We start from the raw sequence: 20948 nt of genomic DNA, 5'->3' as shown, positions 1-20948 counted from the left end.
AAACTTTAGCATGATTCAACCCTTCTTTTAAAAACGCAAAGCATTGTGTCGTTTCTGCTACATACCATAACAAAGGCAAGTTTGGCGTTTCTACTTAACCAAGCCCAAGCCAAGCGTCCTACGTAGCAGGGTAGAAACGCCATGGGCCACAACGTTTCCAGTAACGTCATGACGCCATGGCCCTTGGCGTTTCCAGCAACGCTCATCCACCTATTCAGGGAAGAAATATTGGCAAGTTTGGCGTGCCTAGGTTGGGCAGAAACGGCACGGTTTATGGCGTTACCAAAAGGCTCAGATCGTAAATAAAATATGAAAGAGTTAAAAAATCATGCTAAAGTTACCGAGAATGGTCAAAACATTGATTTTGGCCCTTCGGTCACATCGTCAACATTATACCTCCATTTTGTGTTGCATATGTATATGATACTACCAGGTACTCTGTGGTGATATTTCAGACTACTTAATTTAGTTCATGTGCGATAAAATCCTACTAATTAATGTTTTTCTGATTTTTTTGGGGGAGAAGACCACATTTTTATACGCAACACTAGAATAGTGTGGGTTAGGAAAGTCATGCACTTGGACAGCAACCGTGTGCTGTTCTTAGCGATGTACTACTAATACATACATGCATGTCATGTGAATTGTTTTGCTCGCAGCATCTCCTGTCTACCCAAATGTGGCAACGGCCTCAGCATCTTTCCTCATGTATTTGATAGCTCCATCGACAGTTGGAGCATAGCTTTTGTAGCCGCATGGACGGACACCATCTGTTTCCCATGGTAGCCGCAACCCACAAGAATTTCTTTGCTAGATGCACCTTTTTTTTGCGGAAAACATGCTAGATGCTCCTGAATTCACATTCTCGTTCTCATGGCGGGTTACTACTGAGATAAAATATCTGATGAAAACTAATTTTTTGCGGATGCCTATGAAACAAAGTGAAAACCATATTTCAAAAGATTTTGAAATTCTTAAATGAACATAGCGTCGTATGCTTCACAAACATGTAAAAATTCAAAATCCGTTTGAGTTTGGAGCTAGAAAAAACAAATTCAGCATTCATAGCTCGTAAGTGAATTTGAATCTAAGACCGAAACTTTACATGTTTGTAGGTCGTCTCTCCAGCACACCGTATTATTTTTCAGATGGAAGCATATGATCTCCACTTGGTTTTCATCGATTTCCACTGAAATTTGTTTCTTTATCAAATACTTTCTCGGTAACTAGCTAGGGGCATCTCTAGCCGATTCCTTAAAATTTAGCCTCTTAAAAGCTCCCTTATATTTGTGGAGATAAGAAAAGGCTGTTCCTAGCTGAATCCTTAAAACTTAACTTCTATTTTTTAACACAAAATCATTTATTTTGAGGCCGACGAGTTAAAAGCTTTACTACTCTATTATCTCATTAAATTATATCTTGGGCACATACTTCACCAGCTCCTCGCTAGGAGTACTGATCCAAAGAAAATGAGAAGAAAAAAAAATGCACACTTCAATCGAAACACAAGTTTCTTGACTGCTCCTACAAGTTCAGTTAATTGTTTCTCCATCTCCTTATTGCTCTTCTCTATTCATTTCTCTAACTTGCACATTTGTTCCTTCTCTGCCTCCTCAAACTTGGGCATTGCATCATCTGCAATCTCATCTCTAGCAACTAGTCCACCAACATCTAATAGACCTATGCGATCAATATATCAATATACTCTTCTTAAAACAAAAAGTTGCAACATTTCTACATAACAATAAGCACAAATTTTAGTTGAACCAAGGAACTACCGCACAAAAATATACCCACTTTGTCCATTTTAACACGTGAAGAAAACCCATCCAGAATGTTCTATTGCCTTTGAGACCAAGTGCAGCACCAGCCGCAAGTAGTCATCACACTTGATGAGCAGCAGAGGCACACCGACAAGTTTCTAGGTGAGGGACTAGCCCGACTGACCGGCGGACGAGGATACACCGGTGGTCGGATGATGAGCGAGATGCGAGCGGCGGGAGGAGGAATACCTATCGCACTCTGGGTGGCTACGCGGTTCGGTTTTTGATGAATCTCGATGAAATGCGCCTGCGCCGGGGTGTATGTGCGTCAAATCTGGCAACGACGGTGACGGGTGCAGATGCGTCAAATCTGGCGGCATCGATGAGTGGAGGCCAAATCAAAGTAGGGCGGAGGAGTGGTGGGTGCTGCGGGGCGTCTGCAGTGGTGTGGGATGGTCGGCGGAGGCAAGGACGACCGTGCCAAAGTGGATGCGGTTCAGCGCCGGGGGGATGGGGGGAGGGGAAAGGAGATTTTTTTCTGAGAAGTAACGCCAGTCAAGTAAATATAAAGCGGCCACCGACACGAGGAGTAAATATTTTGAGGGGCTAAAGCTGATAAGGGATCGGCTAGGTCTCGTTTAACCCCTCAAAACCAAATATTTACTTCTCTAACCGGTTTTAAGGGATCGGCTAGAGATACCCTAAGAGCATATCTAGCCGACCCCTTATAGTTTTACTCCTCAAATGCCTCCTCAAACCTTAACTCATATTTATATGAGGATTAAAAAAAGGGTTCCTAGCCAAACCCTTAAAACATAACTTCCTTTTAACACAAATTCATTTACTTTTAGGCTATCGAGTTATCCTTAACTACTCAATCACTCATTAAATGGCATCTTGGGCACATACTTCACCCGTTCCTCACTAGGAGAATTGATCCAGAGAAAAAGATAGGATAAATTACACACTTGAATAGAAACACAACTTCCTTGACTGCTCCTACAAGTCCAATCAATACTTTGTACCTCCTTATGTTCATTGTCAACAGTTTTGCTCTTCTCCATTGACTTTTGTGACTTGGACACTTGTTTCTTCCCTGTCTCCCCATAAAAAAAGTTGGACATCAAATCCTCTGTAATCTCATCTCTAGCAACTATCCTCTCTTAATCAATAGATTAATGTATTATTCTTCCCCAAACCAAAAGTTGCAACTCATAACATCAAGCGAACATTGAGGTCAAATTGCTTTGAAACCGAAGAACAACCGCATAATATTGCACTCTCTTTGTCGAGTTCACACTTGTAGAACACCCATCCGGGCAGTTCTTCTGTCTTCAAGACCCGGTGCAACACCAACCGACATCAGTCGTCATCGATAAAGTCGAACCGACGAGTTGCTGGACGAGGGTTGAGCCTGGCCGACCGAGGGATGAAATGCGAGCGCTAAGAGGAGGAAGACATGTTGCGAGGAGCTCCGTAGGCGACATAGAGTGCTTGGGTTGTCTACGCGGATTGATTCCCGAGGAAACGCGACAGTGTCGAGGCCTGGGTGCGTCGAATCCGGCGACACTGACGAATAACGAGTGAATCGAAGTTGGAAGGAAGGGCAGCGGGTGCAGTAGGGGGTTGGTGCCGGTGCGTCGTAGCTAGTAGAGGCAAGGAGGGCGACGCCAGCATGGATGCGGGCGAGCGGGGGAGGGGATTTTTTTTTTCATGACAACCAGCTGCGAGCGCTTATATTTGAGGGTCAGCCGACGCGGCTTTCTATAATTCTTGAGGATTTAAACCATTTAAGGGTTTGTCCAGGTCCGATTTAATTTTTGAGGATTTAAACCATTTTTTCTGAGAAATTAAAACATTTTTAAGGGATCGGCTAGAGATGATCGAAGCTTGGTACATGCGCTTTCATACATGGTGTTTGCTTTATCCGGACCGAATGAACGCTAGCTCCATATAGTCAATCAAATCCGGCCACTAGCATAGCGATCAGCCGACGGTGACACATTACGGCCCGAGTTGATTAGGGCGCACACAAAGACGACGCATGCAAGTGCAAGTGGCCGGTGGATCCACTTGGGGCCGACGTGGCCTGCCCGGATTCCGCCGTGGATCCGACACGGCACCCCCTTTCGTGCCATCGGCCTCCCATCCATCACGCTCCATCGATGAAGACGACGAAACAAAAGACTTTGTTCTGCGACGAAATGCTCAAAATCATCTAAAAAAAGGTAGTGTATTCGTATCCCGCGCGTGCTATGCGCATTGAAGCCGGCGGCGGCAGCCTCCTTGACCACCTCCTGTGTGCCCTGGCTGTCCTGGTCCTTCTCATCCATCGCTGTATCTATATATCGTGTTTGTTTGTTTTAATATTTTCGTTGCGTGTATGTTTTGATCTCTTGCTAGTAGTCGATCAGTGTGTAGCCAGTTATTTTCGGGTTGACGCCTCCTGACATCTACTTTTTTTTTCTTGATTTTTTTTTGAAAAGGAGGATTGCCCGGCCTCTGCATCAAAATGATATATGCAGCCATAGCTTTTCTTGATTGATGTCTCTTGGTTTTCTCTCACTCAAACACAAGGGTCTCTCGAATTCAAAAGATTTCTATAGAAATTACAGAGGATTTTCATCCTTAGAAAAAAAATCGTGTGAGTTGTTTCTAAAGGTTCTGTTGAACCATATATCATAGGAAAATAATTCCCAGCCAATGGAACCTCTTCTACAGAATCATTTGTTCTCCCTGTGGTGCAACCTAACAAATTAATTAGTGGAAACAAATTATCTTTTCGTCCCAATCACTTGTGGTGGATTTCCTGACAATGCTTCAACTCGCTCGCTCTCTGTCTTTCCATTTTTCCCTTCATTGTTGTGTTCTATGATGGCTGTAAGTTACTAAATTGCTGTTAGGAGTATTTCCATTGAGCAATTAATGGAACAGGGTGCCCAGTTGAAGAGAAACTTAAATTAATTAGTGCAAATCAGATAATTAGGATTTGAGCGGACATGACATTTGCAACCCCACATTTTTGGAATCTTGCGATCAAAGAAGCCTTGAACCATCAGTCATGAGGTGTGGTTGGCCGGGAAGAGACGCCATCCTACATGGCAACCATGCCACACGGCCTAACAAGCCATCATTGCTCATGTCCACGTCCTAACTACCTTCAATATATTTTTTTCCTCAGAATGAAACGACACTTGTAACTAATTAAGTATTGTTACAAAACGAAAAAGACACCTTTGTTCGTTTGATCAGCTAATTGTTTCTTATAGTTGGTTGTTTCCTCATAAGCACTCCGTACCAATTGAACATCTTGCATATGGCAGATGATTGGCCACAATGTTAGGTCAAGTGATTTACAAAATGGAGTCCTTGTCCACAAGTGTCAAGCGGTGTACCGAAGTACATACCGTTATATATATACTATTATGTGATCTATAAAAGTAGAACCATCACTGATTCATTTCCAGCAAGCACATACACAATGTTCCGTGGGCCACGTTCCATTATTGTTGGCATATTTTCTAATTTCTTTTGTGTGTCATGGCATATTTATATTTTGTTTTCTTGCGTACCGAACACAGGTCATGCCGTCATTACTCTGATTGGTGCCCTGGCTTTGATTATTAGTGTCACACTTAAGTATAGTATATTATAATCTCATTTGTGTGCAAAAGGACGGTGCGGAATCAAAACCATCCTCTCGCATATGTGGTACTGATGCGGCACTACTTGGGAAAAAGGCGTGACGTGCTGGGCTTAAACAATCAATCAATCAAAGGTGGTAAAAGTTTGCCAACATGCAAAAGCCAAAAGCCAACGCAGCTAATGTTGGATCCAACAAAACGCCAATGTGTGATATTCAGTTGTTGCCCAGCTGCTTTCTTGAATCTTCGCGGAAATCTTTCTTCTGAAAGATGCTTTCAAGTACATATACACTTATATACCGGTACATGCAAAGGTATAAATATGGTAAATTGTATTACCACCGTCCCAAAATTCCCGTCTTAAATTTGTCTAGATACAGATGCATCTAGATATGAATTTTGGAACGAAGGGAGTATATCTATGTGCATCAGTTGGTGCAGAAGTTAGAATATACACTCTTTTTCTTGTTTTAAAAAAAAGAATGTACACTCTTTTTTGATTTAAAAAATGGTAAACCGAAGTAGAGTTTTGCTATTGGTCAAATGGTCGGTAGGAAAGCAAATTATAGGTAATTGCCGAAAAGATGGTGTGGACACTGTCAAGTGTCTACAATTCTTTAGTCCCTTCTAACAACAGATTTGACACGCATGTATAACTTAACCAAGACAAGAATCAATTGGTAATTTCGTTGGTGCCTCCGACGTGGCAAAGGTGGCACTGGCGACCACCTTTACAAGCCAAAAAAGCACCAACCACATCAGGGGGTTTGTGAAAGGTGAAAAGTTCAAAGAAAGTTGCACATGCACCCAGCTAGCTAGTTAGCCAAAGGCAGTGCATGAAATGAGAGTTAGCATATATAAGAGCCTTTTTTGCACCGGTTAATTAGCAACCAAGTAATCTTAGTGTGGCTTTAATTTGGGCCAAGCTTTTGATTTTTTTTTATGTATTTGCCGATAGTGTCGCTCTCTTGATATCTTTTTCGGCCATCCTTTTGTTTTCTACTCAACTTTCCATTGCGTTGCTTTCAGAATACCACCTTGAGCGTTGCAAACAAATATTCTTTACTTGAGGCCATTCACCTTGACCTCTTTTGGCCAGCTAGTGCATGCTAGCTGCAGTTTGCTTGGGGACAAAGGCTCTTGGTATGGCCGCGATCGGCTTTGTGTGATGCATGAACACGATCCGTCCGCCTTTTGGTCACGTACAAGCAATGCATAACGATCGATGCTACAAGTTGTCAGGTTCACTGTTTGTTTAGTTATTTTCCTTCGTTCCATGCATGCACACATGCATTATAGTGTATATGTTGCATCGAGATATCTTCTTAGAGTAGTTGACATTTGCATGTTAGTTTGAACAACTGTCTCGTAGGCATGGCTGTACATACATTGGGCCAATCAAAATCCACTTGGCGATCATCAGGTGAATACTTTGGCAAAGGCATACCGATCTCGACCGCATGCCTATTATTTTTGGATTCTCGGGAAATGGTGAAGGTCTTATTAGTCACAGATGATGGTCGTTATCTTGAAGGGAAAAGAGGGAGAAACAATATCAAAAGTCACGTAAATAAATTCCTATTCGAGAATGAATTGATGGAGATGGAGATGAAGGGGAAACCCCTCGTGTTCAAAAAAAAAGGAAAACTGAATTCACGAAGAAGCATTACCCAGGAGTAAAACGAGATAGAACTCTATAGAGGAAGAATGGTTTACAATAAAAGAAGAATGAAGCTTAAAAAAGGCACAAATTTAATCAAATTTGCGTGGAAGATTGGATGCATGGCGTACACCACACGAATGCATTCATGCATTCTGAAAAAAAGATCAATTCCATGGAGGGTTCGCTGACCTGAAATTAAATAATGATTCCACACATAAAGGAAATTAAATGTGCATCCTACGAATCTTAAAAAGATTTAAAAAAATGTGGTGTAAAAAGGCACAAAATAGACGTACTAACAGTTTTCAGAAATGTTGTCGGTAGATCTCACATGCCTTTTAGGCGACATGAAAAACGGAAATTAGCAAACACTGAATTAGTTCGTGGGTGCATGTGCATGCATGGGAACGGGATGGATTGCATCCATGTGCTGGGCGTCGCTCGGTCGGTCGACAGAGCGACGGTTGCACGCGCCGCTCCCTGCCAAACAACTTTTTGAGGCAGCGGATCGTCCGTCCGTGCTATGGCAGCAACGGCTGGCAATGCACAGGGTAGCCAGCGTGACGTGTCGACGAGCAGCGTGCGGCTCCGTGCCGGCCCTGCCCTGCCCGGAGATGGCGATTCCTTTGCGTCGACGGTGAGTCACCACCCACTGCAACCAGCTCAGCTCAGCTCAGCAGCGGAGGCGGGCACCGGCCCATGTTCCTTGTCACCCCTGTCACATATCACCAAATGGCCAGAAACACTTGTAGTCTTTTTTACTTTATTTTTTCTTGGAAATACTTGTACAGTTTATATGCACCTTTGATCGAAATACCGTCGATAGTGAGTGATATTCCAGCAACGACTACCGAGGTGGTGAACTACTGCATGAGAGGTGTACAGTGGTAAGGGGTCGACGATAGATAAACTGCGTAAAAAAAAACACAAGGGCCATGGATTTTTGAGCCGTTCGATCTAAATCGAAAGATTACAGTTCATTCTCAGCAACCGTTTCTCCCTTTGATCCGCCTTCTGAAGCCACTCGGGCCGCCTGCTACCACCAGCCACGGTCTGTGGTGCTCATGTGCGCACCTCGCCACCTGCCGTACCGACCATCTTTCTAAATCCCCATCCCGTGTTCTTCTTCGTTGAAGGCAACCACCATCCTCCCTTCTTCCTCCTCGGCACCTGAAAACCGCCAATCTTCGACTCCCCTCCACTCACGAGGCCATCCGCGTCGTCGCCGACTCTGCATCGTTCCTGTCCGACGCCTTGCGGGCGGTCTCCTCGCCTCACCGGCGCACAAAGCGGCACCCAAGTCTTCGGCATCGGCGTGTGCCTCCTCCTCTTCTTAATCGACCGACCCAAAATATAAATTCAGTCTACTTACAAATAGCCGTTGCGGCAATGTATATCATGAAGAATCCTTGCTAGCTAACGCACAGGAATCTATGTACGTCTATGCATGTACGTGCGATCACTCTCATCTAAGCAGCACGTTGCTTATGCAATCCACGGCAGAGGAGAGGGACCATGCATACGACACGATCGCCCATCTAGCCAGCACGTTGGTTTTGCGATGCATGGCAGAGGGGACATGGACCATGCGTACGTTTCACTGCCGTCTGCCGGCACACACATGTTGACATGTACCTGCGTAGGCAGTGGCGGACCCAGGAAGAAAAATGGAGGGTGTGCACACTTTAAAAAAAACTGCTAATCTAAGTGTCATATGTCATATATGGCAAAAGATAACACAAATAGCTCAATAGACTCTCACAATATTATGTTTCAGAAAATCATTTCAAAATTGTGGAATTATAATACAAATAATCTTGCATGAAAGATACACAAGAATGACTTCAGTTTGCCCTTCAGCTGCAACCTTCTTTATTTTGACCTCATTTTTTCAACAAAATGGACATAATACTACCAACCCTCGAACAAAAAGTAAGAGTCCTATATTACAACAAAACGGCGATGATCGGTTTGTTCAAAGGATAAATAATCTTTATGTCTTTAAGCGAACAAGCATGTGGGCTTAAATGGGCTGCAATGGTCTATTTCCACGGACAAGTGGGCTGCGGATATGGGTAATCCATGTCCGGCTGGTCAATGGCAAGTGTTTCGGGGCGGACGGCCGGTGGCGAGAGGAGGGGAAGGGACCGGGCGACAAGGCGAGCGGCCGAGGGGAGGGAAGCACGGGAGGGAAGCGGCAATGTCTGAAATGCAGACGAGCAGTCGAGACGGGAGATTCGGTTTGAATGGCCGGCTCTTGCATCCGTGTCCGTGGACTGCCCCCTCCCTTCACGGACGGATGCGGGAGAAAATTTATGGGTTAGCGTTGAAGATGCCCTAACATTAGGTACGGTCACGTGGTAGATCGAAATTGTCTCGAAACATAATGTGGTAACATCGAAGAGTCCTAATTTTTTTCGTTTGCAATCCCGGCGAGTCACCGCTAGAGTTTCCGTCGAATTGATCGATGGAACCGATCTAGCTAGCTTCTACCGGGCTCATGTATCTACAGGAGTCTTTGGCTGGTAGTGCTGCTAGTAGAAAAATAGTCAAGCTGCTTATATGGTTTGCTAGGTTTGCATGTACGGGTACAGCTTGAGGTGAATTAGTTCTAGTACTACAAATAAAACCAACAAAATCAGCAAGATGACATGTAGTGAAAAAATCTGCAAAATGTTGGGTGTGCCACGGCACACCCGGCACACCCTCTAGGTCAGCCAATGCGCGTAGGTGAAGATGTAGGGAGGATGTGATGCCTCCCAGATGCGCCTAGGCGTCCGGCCAGTCCCCCATGTAGTACGCGGCCCCACCCGAACCATATTTTCTCTTCTTTATTTATTCTTTTCATTTTTTTCTCTTCATCTTCATCAATCACGTGCAAGTGACCGGACATATGAGGAGGAAAATGAGGATTGTGGCTGCACGAACGGACAAATAATGGACACGCCAGGTCAATGACCAGGCGCGTCCGCGGGCGTTTAGAGGGTCATATTTGCTAAATGCGGTTGTAGATGCACTAAGGGGCCGACTATAGATAAAATACATGAAAGAAAAACACAATGAAATTCTCGATTTTTTAGCCGTTGGATCTAAATCGAATGGCTGCGGTGCATTATTCTACCTCCAACCGTTCATCCCTTTGATACGCCTTCCGCCGGCAGCCGGGCCGACTGCTACCACCAGCTGTGGTTAGCGGAGCTCACGTGCGCACCTCACCACCCGCCGTCCCGGCCATCCCTCTAAATCCCCATCTCGTGTTCTTATTCGATGACGGAAACCACACCACCCTCTCTTCTTCCACTCCGGCGCCCAAACCGTCAACCTTCGACTTCTCTTCACCCGCGATGTTGTGTCGCATCATCGCCGACTCTTCGTCACTCCTGTCCGATGCCTTGCCGCCATCCCCTCGCCTCGATGGTGCTCACCATGGTGCCCATGTCTTCGGCATCGGCATGTGCCATGTGTCACCTCGTCTTTTGAATTGACGGACCCAAAATGTGAATTCAGGCAACTTGAAAAATAGCCGTTGCGCACAGATAAATCATCAGTACCCCCGGGCGGGCAATGTCTCATGAAGAGACCTTGCTGGCTAACGCACGGGAATGTACGTACGTCTATGCATGTACGTGCGATCTCTCTCATCTAAGCCAGCACGTTGCTTATGCAATGCACGGCAGAGTCGAGGGACCATGTGTACCATACGACCACTCATCTAGCCAAGCCAGCACGTTGGTTTTGCAATGCATGGCAGAGGAGATCGAGGGACCATGCGTACGTTCCACTGCCGCCTGCCGGCACACACATGTTGACATGTACCGGCGTACGTGAAGATGTTGCGGCAGCTCCCATAAGTCAGGATAAGATCGCGTGCCTGCCTGCCCCGCTGGACCAGTGCCTGCATGTCACTATGTCAGGTTGCGTTGTCGACCGATCGCTGGGAATATTCTTCACACAGACACCCCCACTGCATCTGCATCTCCAGCATGTGCACTGCACACTAGCTAGCATAGCATAGCAGCCGGCACCACTCCTTTTTGATGAATGAAAATAAAATACTGTCAACAGCAGAATTGCAGAAACATACTGATCCACACTACTGTACAGCTATACTGTCGCTAGTAGTGGTAGTATATATCTACTTGAGCTTGTGTCGTACGGACATGCTCTATTTTAACATGTACGCTGAATCCTATTCCATACACTGTATGAATGATACTGCTGCTATCCATCCCGGAGCAACACTAGCTAGGCTGGCTAGTGGAGCAGTTAGGCTCTGAGAATACTCTACTCCACATCCTAACAGGCATCTACATCTGTAGATGTGGACTGATCATGCATATACACTCTCGTGCAAGCAGGTTGGCATAGCACAAACATCACTCATATGTAAAGATTGTAATGCCAACGGTGCATGCATGAACAGAACGGCAATTTATTTTTCTTTTTTTGCAAGTTTGCAAGTACGAAAGAATAATCAGCGGATGGAATTAATCTGAATTTTTAACGGTGCACACGGAGGGAACTCAAAAGGAGCGGCCAGGACGCATGCGAGCGCAAATTAGGTCAACAACCACGCACGGCCACCCGCTCGCTCGATCGTCCATCGCACGATGAGGCCACTCAGCTAGCTCGCTTAGTAGTGGGCATCCTATTTGGCAGGCATGCACAAAGGCCTTTTACGTACTAACCTGCCACCCTGGACAAACGTACAGCAAGTGTAACACACTAGCTCAATATATACTCCCTCCGTTCCTAAATATAAGTCTTTGTAGAGATTTCACTATAGACTACATACGAAGCAAAATGAGTGAATCTACGCTCTAAAATGCATCTACATATATCCGTATGTGATTCATAGTGAAATCTCTCCAAAGACTTATATTTAGGAACGAAGGGAGTATATATATTGGAAAATCCGGGCTTGACAGTGACCAGGATCCCGTCCCTGTCGTGCGTGTCGGTCGGAAGATTACAAAATTTCTTTACGGTCTACTCGGTGGACGGTGGTGCTGCACACTAGCTAGCTCTGCTCCCATGATCGGTGCATATGCATGCATGTCACCGCCCGGCCGCCATGGAAAAAGCTGCTAGCTTAGCTTGGGGCTACCCCTAGCCTGGATGGGGAACATGGCGTCCATCCGACACTGATCGTACGCTCCAGTGAATTGATTATCAGCCCGCGGTAGATAAAGTAGTGACAGGGAATCAGGGCAGGCATCAGGGTCAAGCAAAGGATGCATGAGCATGGCCATTGGCCAACCAATCGGATCAGATCAGCTGGCCCGTGGCCGGGGTTCAAATGAAGGAAGCTTAATCAGTTGGTCTATTGTTTGGACTGACACGGTGGTCTTAATCAAAAAAATTGACGTGATGGATCGATGAATGGCTAGCTGTGATTGCACATGGTTCCTGGCCCGAGAGTGCCCAATGGCAACTAAAGACATCTCATTTTTTTTATAGTGGTGGAGAAAGAATGTTGCACTGCATGCTGCCGCGGCAAGCATTGTTAATAGTCTCGATGCAGCTTTGTGCTGCGGCCACGTACGTACGTATGTACAGAGTCACTTGTACAATGTATGGACCACGTACCTAGGGGGTTATAACTAGGTTAAACTTGTAGCTAGGCAGGTCCTGGTGCACACTTGTCCCGTGTCCTAGGTTGGCAGCACGCATGCATGGGGTCATGAGGCGACCCATGCAAACGTGATAATTAACCAACTTGACGGAATGGAGCAAATAATTGGTTGTGCATGCATGGATGGAATGGGATCTCCCCCTCGCCGGCCCACGATCCCTCTCCGGCGGCTTGTCGGCGCAGCAGGAACCACCACGCTCGTGCAGTTCATGCACCCACTACAGTGCATATACAAGTTGCGGCACGATTAAAAGTACATGTAGCACAATCTGCTGGACGTAGCAATGTCTCGTTTATCCCCGGATCGGAGCTGAAGAAGATAGTATACCATGTACGTACGCGACGGGAAGTTTTGTGACCAATTTGTTAAACAAATATTCTGGTGGACTGCTCGACACCTCAAGGGGGTGCGGCTATCTCATTATATATAAGTACCAAAGGGTACAATATACAAGGTGTATACACAAGTCTACGTACATATATAGTCTAACACCCTCCCTCAATCTTAACTGTGACCCGAAGTACAAACTAAGTTAAGATTGCGCCTACAACCTACAAACTGTGGTTGAGGAAGAGGCTTCGTGAAGATGTCAGCAAGTTGATCCTTTGATGAGATGAACTTGATGCTAAGTAGCTTCTGTGCAACTCGTTCTCGAACAAAGTGATAGTCAACCTCAATATGTTTCGTCCGAGCATGAAACACAGGATTAGATGACAAGTATGTAGCACCAATGTTGTCACACCAAAGTACTGGAGGATGAGCTGAAGAGACTCTCAACTCACGCAATAAGGACTGGATCCAAATGATCTCAGCTGTCGCATCAGCCACTGCTTTGTACTCAGCTTCCGTGCTGCTGCGAGACACCGTAGCCTGCTTGCGAGCATTCCAAGCAACCAAGTTAGAACCAAGAAACACTGCATACCCCCCCGTGGATCGCCGGTCATCAGGACTACCAGCCCAGTCTGCATCGGAGAAGGCTGAGATCTCAGAAGATGGCGCAGGTTGGAGGAGCAAACCATGAGAAGCAGTGAGACAGACATAACGCAGGATACGCTTCACAGCTGACCAATGAGAAGTCCTGGGTGCATGGAGAAACTGACAGACACGGTTGACTGCATAAGAGACATCTGGTCTGGTGATAGTAAGATACTGCAGACCTCCAACAAGACTGCGGTACTCAGTGGCGTCATCAGGTGAAAGAGGATCTCCATCAAGAGCAGACAACCGATCAGTGGCAGACATCGGAGTACTGGAAGGTTTACACTTCAACATACCAGCACGACGTAACAGGTCAAGAGCGTACTTCTTCTGAGAAAGAGTTAACCCAGCAGAAGACCGTGAAACCTCCAAGCCAAGGAAGAAGTGTAGAGCACCAAGGTCCTTGACAGCAAAATCACCACTCAAAGCAGCAACAAGACGATCGGCAGCAGCATCTGAGGAACTGATGAGGATGATATCATCAACATAGACCAGCAAGTACATCGTAACCTCAGGTCGCTGAAGCAGAAACAGTGATGTGTCAGCAGTGGAGGGGATGAAACCAAGCGCCCGCAGAACAGATCCAAGACGTGCGTGCCATGCACGGGGAGCCTGTTTGAGTCCATATAGCGCCTTGACAAGACGACAGAGATGGTGAGGACGGTCAGGATCCACAAACCCTGGGGGCTGCCGCATATAAACCTCCTCCTTCAAAACTCCATGCAAGAAAGCATTCTGCACATCAAGTTGACGAAGGAACCATCCTCGAGTAACAGCAAGGGATAACAGCAAACGAATAGTAGTGGGCTTGATAACCGGACTGAATGTGTCTGCATAATCAAGACCATACCTCTGTTTGAAACCCTTAGCAACGAGCCTCGCTTTGTAGCGTTCAATGGAGCCATCAACATGCCTCTTGACTTTGAACACCCATTTGGAATCAATAATGTTGATCCCAGATACTGGAGGAACAAGCTGCCATGTATCATTCTGCAATAACGCCTGAAACTCCTGTTCCATCGCAGCACGCCAGTGAGGAATGCTCAGGGCGGCCTGAAAATGACGAGGCTCAGCAGTAGGATCCTCCACAGCATGATCCATACAAGCAGCGAGCCACGTGACAGTCCCATCGGTACGGATCTTTGGCTGGAACACTCCTGTCTGGCTGCGTGTGCGGGCTCGAGGAGCAGCAGCAGGCGGCGGCAACACCGGACTAGACTCGGGTGGCGACAGAGGAGAGGCCGAGCCACCCGAGCCTGGTGATGTAGGAGAGCCGGGCGGCGTGGAGCCCGCGCCTGAGCTCACACCGGAGCCAGGCGGCATTGGGGCCGGCGAGACCGGCCCATATGGAGCCAGACCCAGCCCCCGTGCAGAAGCGCCTGATCCAGGCGAGTAGGCAGCCGGCTCGGGGGAGGCCTGCCCCGAGGCAGCGGCCGGCTCAGGAGATGCCCGCGCCGAGACAGCGGCCGGCTCGGGGGAAGCCCGCGAGGGGGGCAGGAGCGACGCCCGGGTGGTGGCCGCGGGTGCAGCCCCGGCGGGTAGGTGGGCGCCACCCGGTATGCATGCCCCATGCAGAGGACCGACGTCCAGGTCCAGGGTTGCCGGCGGCGGCTGTTCCTCAAGGAGCTCAAGACGAGCACCACGTCCAAAACCTTCAGCATGATTAGGAAGCAACACAGGAGCATATGCAACATCTACAAATTGACCAGACGAAGGTGTGATAGAGGAAACGTCCAGTGGAGGAGTGGTAGAGTTGTTCGGAAGTGCACGAAAAGGGAATACATTCTCATCAAACACGACGTCACGAGAGATGTAAACGCGATTGGTGGGAATATGAAGGCATTTGTACCCTTTGTGAAGGGAACTATAGCCAAGAAAAACACACTTTTTCGACCGAAACTCTAACTTATGTTTGTTATACGGACGCAAATGTGGCCAACAAGCACACCCAAAAACTTTAAGAAAGGTGTAGTCTGGAAGTTCATTGAGCAAGAGTTCAAGTGGAGTTTTCATATTCAGTAGTCGTGAGGGCAGCCTATTTATCAAAAAACAGGCAGTGGAAAAAGCATCACTCCAGAACCTAAAAGGAACGGAGGCATGAGCTAATAAAGTAATGCCAGTTTCTACAAGATGACGATGCTTACGTTCAGCAGCCCCATTCTGCTGATGTGTATGAGGACAAGACACACGATATGTGATCCCAAGTTTGTTAAAGAACAAGTTGAGATGATGATATTCACCCCCCAGTCGGTTTGAACATGAATAATTTTCTGACTAAGGAGACGCTCAACGTGTGCTTGAAATTGTAGAAAAACATCAAACACATCAGACTTTTTCTTAATAAGATAAAGCCAAGTAAACCGACTGTAAGCATCAATGGAACTGACATAATAATTGTGTCCACTAACGGACGTTTGGGCATGACCCCAGACATCGGAAAAAACAAGCTCAAGAGGATGTTTCACAACACGACTAGACTCTGAAAACGGAAGTTGGTGACTCTTGCCCTGCTGACAGGCATCACAAATAGTTTCAGCAGTTTTATTTGACACAACTGGTAGCTCATGACGATGTAACACATGACGAGCTATAGGAGCAGCAGGATGACCAAGGCGCGCATGCCAATGTGTAGGAGACACACGAACACCACTGAGGCCTTGTGGAGAAAACTGCATAGGAGGTGCGGTGGGCGCGTCAAGAGCGTACAGGCCACCGCGAAGACGACCGCTAAGCAGAACGGCCCTCGTGTCCTGATCCTTGATAAAGAAACGAAAAGGGTGAAACTCAGCAAGGACATTATTGTCACGAGTAAGTTGGGGAACAGATAACAAACTACGTGAGGCAGTGGGAATACGAAGAACATTAGAAAGATGCAGTTTTCGTGAATTGTGTGCAAGAAGTGATGCCTGACCAACATGAGAGATGCGCATACCTGCTCCATTAGCGGTGTGCACCTGATCATGGCCACGATACGGCTCCTGAGTGGAGAGCTTGCCCATGTCGTTGGTGAGGTGGTTCGTAGCACCCGTGTCCATGTACCATGTAGGATCAATGGAGTAAGACGGAGTGCGGCCATGGTCAGGACCCGTCACGGCGGCCGCGGCTTGCTTTTCATTCCCTTTGCCATTGTTGCCGAGGCCTAGGAAGTCTTGCTTGTAACGACGATGACAGCGAGACGCAACGTGGCGCTCAATGCCACAGAGCTGACAGGCCTGCGGAGCTCCGCAGGAAGAGCAACATGCCACCGGCCGGTTACCACCCGTGATGTTCGGAGCATTGCCCCGCGAGGCCGGCTGTGAAGATGGCGCCGGTCTACCCCCTGAAGATGACGCCCGGGGGGTTTTGCCACGAGTGGCCGCATTGGCGGAGGCGAAACCAGGGGTGGCGCGGCGCGCCTTGATGCGCTGTTCACGACCGAGTAGGCGTGCATAGAGCTCCCGAGGTGGGAGCGGATCATCACGGCCATGAACGTTCTCAACGAGGTTGTCATAGTCATCATCAAGCCCGTTGAGCACGAAGGTGGTGAACTCCTCATCCTGCAGTGGCTGGCCAACGGAGGCCAACGTGTCAGCGAGACCCCGCATCTTGTTGAAGTAGTCCGTGATGCTGAGGTCACCAAGCTTAGTCTCGCCCAGCTCAGTGCGTATAGAGTGAGCACGCGCCTGAGACTGAGAGGCGAAGCTGGTGTGAAGGGCCGCCCACGCCTCTCGGGACGTAGCGGCGAAGATGACCAGCGACGAGACACTCGGGGTGAGCGAGGACTGGATGGCGGAGAGGATGGCCTGATCCTGGGCCACCCAGGTGTGATAGGCCGGGTGATGAGGAGGCGGACACGGGATGGATCCGTCAACATAGCCTTCTAGGTAGCAGCCGGGTGATGACCATGACCAGCTCGAGTTCATCCAAGGAGCAAGAGCAACCATGGAGTTCATAAGGCCAGGAGCAAAGAGCCGCAACTGGGAGCGATGATCTGCACAACAGAGGTGGTGTGGTGGCTCGAGGAGAGGAGCTTGAGCGTTGAGCAGACATGCGGCCTCTGAGGTGTGCGGTGGGGGCTCAATTAGTGAGTTTATTTTGGGACTGATATTTATTAGAGATTGATTTTTTTGAGTGTTATAATGTAGAGATTGAGGGTGACCCATGGATCCCAAGGGCTTAATTATGGATTGAAGTGGGGTGGACTCTACACATGGGCATCCATGCTCTTTTGGATAGTAAAACGGCAAACCACCCTCACGAATTCTTCTTTCTAGGGTTGGGGTGCCATGATTCCATGAAAGCCTAGGCTGCGCCCAGTCCGTACGAAATCCCCACAAAGAGCGAAAGTGTGCTTCTTAGCTCGAGCTCATACGAGCTCGAGTGAAAAGTGAAATCCGATTTTTCTTTGTTGAAAAAATAAATAAAAATTGATTTTTTTTCAGTGTCAAACTTTGAATTTTTTTCAACTCTTGCAAAGTTTCATCATGAAATAACATTTATGGAAGTCATAGAAAAAAAATCAGTGTCCAAAAAAGTTATTTCTGGAGTGCTGATTTTTTTTGCCATGACTTCCACGAATGTCACTTTGATGAAACTTTGCAAGCATTTAAAAAATTTATGAAATTTTGCCACATTTTTTTCAGAATTTATTAAAATTGTTTTCATTTTTTCATTAGATCTTACTGTTCACCCGAGCTCAGATGAGCTCGAGCTCAGTTAATCCACGTCCAAAGGAGCGTTTTGACATGCACATGCTGGTCTAGAGAGTGACATCCTATTTGGGGAGCAGCTTTGTCTCGCCTCATGCAAGGCCGAACAACAACTCGCCTCAAGGAGCGCTGTAGTGGGCCGGGACCAGTTGGGAGCTGTTGCCTTGCTTCGCTTGTTTCTTTCGTTGGTTCGTGTTCATTTTTTCCATTTTTAGTTATATTTAAAAATATTCTAATTACATATACTTCAAAAATTAATTTATTTAAAATTTTAAACACGTTCATCACATGTTTAGAAAATGTCAACATGGTGTCAAAATACTTTTCGTGCAATTTGTAAAAAAAATCTTACCATTTGAAAAATGTTCTGGGCGTTTGAAAATGATCATGCATATAAAAAACTCGTGATACTTGTAATCTCTTTTATACAGTGTAAAGACATGTTTGTGTAACTTACGTACCGTACCATTTAAAGAAGTGTTCTTGATATTTTAGAAAGAAGTTCACGTGTTTCAAAAGAAATCTTCATTATTTTCACAAAAATGTTTATACAATGTAAGAAAACTATCCGTATAAGTTCACAGACATATTTTGTATCATTAAAAAATACATCTGACATTTAACAAATGTCAATCGTTTCAAAAATATGTTCGTGACATTTAAATAATAATTATGTAAACGAGAAAGCTAAATTCCTGCCGTATTAAATTTTGTAACAGATCCGCACTACTCGGATGACATTCATTTTGAATCGGACGGTCTAACGAAGCGACGCGCTTTTTATGCCAGCGAACCTGGCGTCGCACCCGCGCCGCAAAGATTCGCTTCCCTTTTCTTCCATTTCTCACCACCCGCAATTATTGGATCGCATCAATCATCTTCGCTAATTACTGGATCAGCTTAATTATCCTGATCTTCTTTAAATGCGTCTCCTAATTTTATGCATGCAGATTTAAACAAGGATTATCACTGCGCCTCCTAATTTTATGCATGCATATTTGAATCATAATTTCGGTCAGGATTTTTAGGAAAGTAACTGTCATATTAATTTGAGCCTCCTAATTATATGCATGCACATTTAAATTGCGATTTAACGCAAAAATACATGTGTGCCAAGGGATTCGAACTGTGTTTGTTTGGTTTAAGTTGTAGCTAGCCAACCAATCAATCCTCCATCTTTTTGGTGTTTATGTTCAAGAAACTTGTATTTGATCTGTTGGTTTGAACTACTATTGAATTGCCAAACTGGCAAACAACAAAACCGACCAGAATTTTTAGAGAAACATTGACCGCTCAACGCTCCAACACATATGAGATCTAAGCGAAGTTGAGTGAATCGGGATTTCGAATCTTATACCCTCTTTCGTGCCAGAATTGTGGAAGAGAGGATGAGATATGAGATGTATTGTCTCACTCGAAGGCCTCATCATGCTAATTTCTATGTGATCATCGCATTGTAGACCTTATAACTTACTTACAAACATCATGATAACTTTTGACCAATGTGAAAAAGTTGTTGAAAACAAACTCTGAAAACTTCTTTGTCAATAGCATGATAATTTATGCACCGCAAATATGATAACTTATGTCCAAACATCGCGATAACTTTTTTGAACAGGAGAAAAAAGTTGTTGGCAAACACACTCCTGGATTCTATGTAAATAGCATGGTAATTTACGTATCATACACGTGATAACTTCCGTACAAATATTGCGGTAAAAAAATTCTCGGGAAAAAAGGTTGTTTGTAAAACATACCTCTGATAACTTACGTGTAAATATCATGATAACATACACCACCAGAGCTGATAACTAACATTTAGACAATGTGGTAACTTTTCGACTTCGAAATAAAACTTCTTGAAAAGCATACCCCATAACTTCTACACAAGTACAATGATAATATGCACATCTCAGAGATGATGACTTACATACAACACCCCGGTAACTTTGACCAGGGGATTTTTTTATATGGTGTGGGACAAAAAAAAAAGACTCCCGGTAACTTCTCGTGGTAATATAGCATCACAGAGTAGATAACTAACGTAGAAACACCGAGGTAATTTTTTTGACCCCGAAAAAAAGTTGTTGAAAAACATACCCTGATAACTTCTGTGAATAACATGGTAATATACGCACAATAGAGATGATAGCCCGCGTACAAGCACCACAATAACTTTTGACTAAGTTTTTTTAATGTAAATCAAATAATTTTGTGTAAGTAACATGATAATATAGTCGATAATTTCTATGTATCTAATAACTTATGTACAAAAACCATAATAACCTTGAACAGGGCAAAAAAGTAAAAGCATATAGTCGATAATTTCTGTGTAATCAACATGGTACTTTACGCACAATAAACCTTATCATAGGTGGCCAACGAGTCGTCTCTGGCACTGCACGGCCCGACACACGCCTGAACGGGCATGGCCCGACACGCAGTGGCGGAGCTTGAGCCGAAATCATGGGGGATCAGGGGTTGGGGGGCTAACATAATTGTTTTGGGGTGATTTTTAGTGGACAAATAGGCCTAACAATAGGCTATATACAGAAACTTTCTTATGAGCTGGGGGG

The sequence above is a fragment of the Triticum dicoccoides genome, chromosome 1B (assembly GCF_002162155.2).
Source record: "Triticum dicoccoides isolate Atlit2015 ecotype Zavitan chromosome 1B, WEW_v2.0, whole genome shotgun sequence".
Taxonomy (NCBI): domain Eukaryota; kingdom Viridiplantae; phylum Streptophyta; class Magnoliopsida; order Poales; family Poaceae; genus Triticum; species Triticum dicoccoides.
The sequence above is the reverse complement of the archived record's forward strand: the minus strand, read 5'-3'. Positions refer to the sequence as shown.